The sequence below is a fragment of the Acomys russatus genome, chromosome 8 (genome assembly GCF_903995435.1).
Source record: "Acomys russatus chromosome 8, mAcoRus1.1, whole genome shotgun sequence".
In the NCBI taxonomy this organism is placed as follows: domain Eukaryota; kingdom Metazoa; phylum Chordata; class Mammalia; order Rodentia; family Muridae; genus Acomys; species Acomys russatus.
The window spans coordinates 57,452,206-57,455,174 of NC_067144.1; the positions used below are offsets into that span (position 1 = coordinate 57,452,206).

The 2,969-nt window shown below is 51.0% G+C and overlaps 1 pseudogene; it reads right to left on the reverse strand.

Moving 5' to 3' along the window:
• Window positions 1-701: 701 nt before the first annotated feature.
• On the reverse strand, window positions 702-2,295 carry LOC127193014 (uncharacterized; annotated as a pseudogene).
• Window positions 2,296-2,969: the final 674 nt, after the last annotated feature.

Consider the following 2,969-nt stretch of genomic DNA (forward strand, 5'->3'; position numbering starts at 1 on the left):
CAGTCTGTAGGCTGCTGCTTTGTTCTTTTGACAGTGACTCCTACCTTACAGAAGCTTCTCAGCCTTGGAATATACCCAGAAGATGCTCCAGCACACAACAAAAATATTTGCTCAACCATGTTCATAGCAGCCTTATTCATAATAGCCAGAACATGGAAACAGCCTAAGTGTCCCTCAGTAGAAGATTGGATAAAGAAACTGTGGTACATTTACACTATGGAATACTACTCAGCTATTAAAAACAAGGAATTCCCAAAATTTGTGGACAAATGGATTGAACTAGAAATGATCATAATGAGTGAGCTAACCCAGAAGCAGAGAAACTCAAATGGTATATACTCACTTATAACTGGACACTAGCCCAAGGGGCAGGTCCCATGAAAGTCCTCACCTACCAGGAAAGTGGGATAGAGGTGAGGGCATCCTATTGAGACTCTAGGTGAGAAAAATATAGGGGATAGGGAAGTAGGTGGATCCAGAGGGTCCTAGAAACGTACAAGAGTCCCAAGCTCGCATTCTTCACAGGTCTCTGCAGCCAATAGGAGGTCATCTACATACTGTAGAAGAGTCACCTGGGGATTATTAGCATGGAAAGGGGCAAGGTCCCGATGTAGGGCTTCATCAAATAGGGTGGGGGAGTTTTTAAATCCCTAGGGCAATCTCGTCCACGTAAGCTGTCCAGTTCTTCCGTTTTCGAGGTCTCACCACTCAAAGGCAAGCAGGGATTGGCTGTTAGGGTGCAATCTCAGACAGAAGAAGGCATCTTTGAGAACAGGTGGCAGCGTTAAATCTTCTCTGGGTCTCCTTGGCCCCTGCCTTCTGTTGTCGCCCAGGTTTCCTGTCTGCCTAGGCCTGCCTATTCCCTGACGCCTTCCTTCTACCACTGCAGCCAGTATTCTCGTCAGATTCTTCTCCTGCCTTTTTTCTTTTCTTTCCTCATCCTTAGCTCTCTCCTTCTTTCCTCTTTCCTCATCCTCAGCTCTCTCCTTCTTTCCTCTTCCCTGTTTCACTTCCTCTGTCTCCTTTTTATGATAAACTTTCTCAGCCTCCTTCACCACACCCCTGACGGTATAATCTTGCAATCTCTCAATGCGCTAATGCGCTGTAGTTTCTTTCTAATATCAGGTGCTGACTGTCCAATGAAAGCCATGATTATGGAGGCTCACTGTCCCTCTGACATAGGGTCAAAAGGGGTATATCTCCAGTAAGCCTCCATGAGCCCCTCTACAAACACCGAGCGGGTTCGGTTGCTCCCTGCATGACTTCTTTTACCTTCGCCAAATTGGTGGGCCTCCTTGCGGCCCCTCTGAGACCTGCCACCAGAGCCCGGCGGTAAATGGACAGCCATTCTCTACCTTTTGTCGTGTTGTAGTCCCACTGAGAACGGGTCAAGGGGAATCCTTCATCTATTTCGGCCAGGGTCTGGACGGGGTGTCCAGCGTCATCTCGGATATTCTTTCGAGCCTCGAGGAGATTTCTTTCTTTCTCCTCGGTGGTGAATAAAACCTGCAGAAGCTGCTGACAGTCATCCCCTGTGGGTTGGTGGGAGAACATCAGGGACTCTATCAGACCTGTAAGTCCCATAGGGTTCTCTGAAAAAGGTGGGTGGTTAGTTTTCCAATTATAGAGATCGGAGGAAGAAAAAGGCCAATACTGTAGGAGTTGTAACTCATTTTGGCCTGTCGGGGCCAGCAAGACAGCACTAAGGGGCAGAGCCACGGTGGATTCAGGCCCCTCAGGGGTTGCTCTACGGCACCTCCTAGTGCCCGCTGAGGGTCCATCACCCGTGGCCCCGTAAGCCGAGGGCAGGGCTGAGGTCGGGGCTGCCGGCTGGGGAATTCGGGGATATGGTGGGAGCAGGGGCATGGGCCATTCAGGGGTTCTGCTCTGTCAGAATATGTTTTAGGGACGGGCTCTGGTGGTGCGCTAGGCTCACTTCCTCCGCTCTGCCGTGGTTTCGATTTCTCTTCCACGGCGCCTTCTTGCACCGCCAAGACTCAGGAGCTTGGTCGGCAAGGTGAGATGAAGGGCTTGACCCACGGGGGTGGGTAATGGGCCAAATCTTCCCACACGGTGATGTAAGGCTGTTGGTCTGGATGCGACCCTGATCCTTCCTGAAAAATAACTGCTCTGACAGCTCTAATAGCAGGTAAATCAAAAGTCCCTCAGGTGGCCAGCCCCCATGGAAAGTCGGCCATTCTGAGGTGCAAAAGGTCTGCCAGGGTCCTTTCTTAACTTTTACGGATAGATTATGTCCAAAGTCAAATACAAAGGGGTCGTCACAGTCTGTCCCATTTCAAAAAAACAAGAAGCACAAAAACAATATAAGCACACAGGACACTATCACATCCAAGCACACTCGTCTGCGTCTGGACTTGTACAACCAACCGAACGCAAGTTCCGATTGGGTAGGCTTCTGCACCTTCCCTCAAGAAGGAGCACTCCGTCTCCTTCGTCCCGAAAAGAGGCAGTCAGGCTGTCTTGACTCCCCTTCACCCTTAGGGCATCCCCCAGGGTTGCAGCCTGCGGCCCTACACATCTGCCTCCGCAGCCACTGGGTCCTTATGGCCCACAGTGGCAGCTACCAGAAACTGAAACCAAGAAACTGAAACCAAGACACGAAATCAGCAGCACCGCACTCAGACACACAAAACTCACACAAACCTACCTCCAAGGGGTCGTTGGGGGTCTTGGGTGGCCGCACAAATCCCGGGAGAGCCCCCAAAATGAAAGACCCCTGAAGGGAGACCCTCACTCAAGCCTCGGGATGGCACGCACCCAAAGACACACAAATGACCGTCTTGCTGTAAACGCATGAGGTAGTTTATTGGCGGAGCTCTAGGTCGACACGTATCTCACGCAGGAGACAGAGGGGTCGACCCAGAAGCCCAGGGGTTTGGGGTTTATATGGACAAAGGCTGGGGGGAGTGGGAAGTTTTGGTGTGGCCACACACGATTGGTTGTTTCAA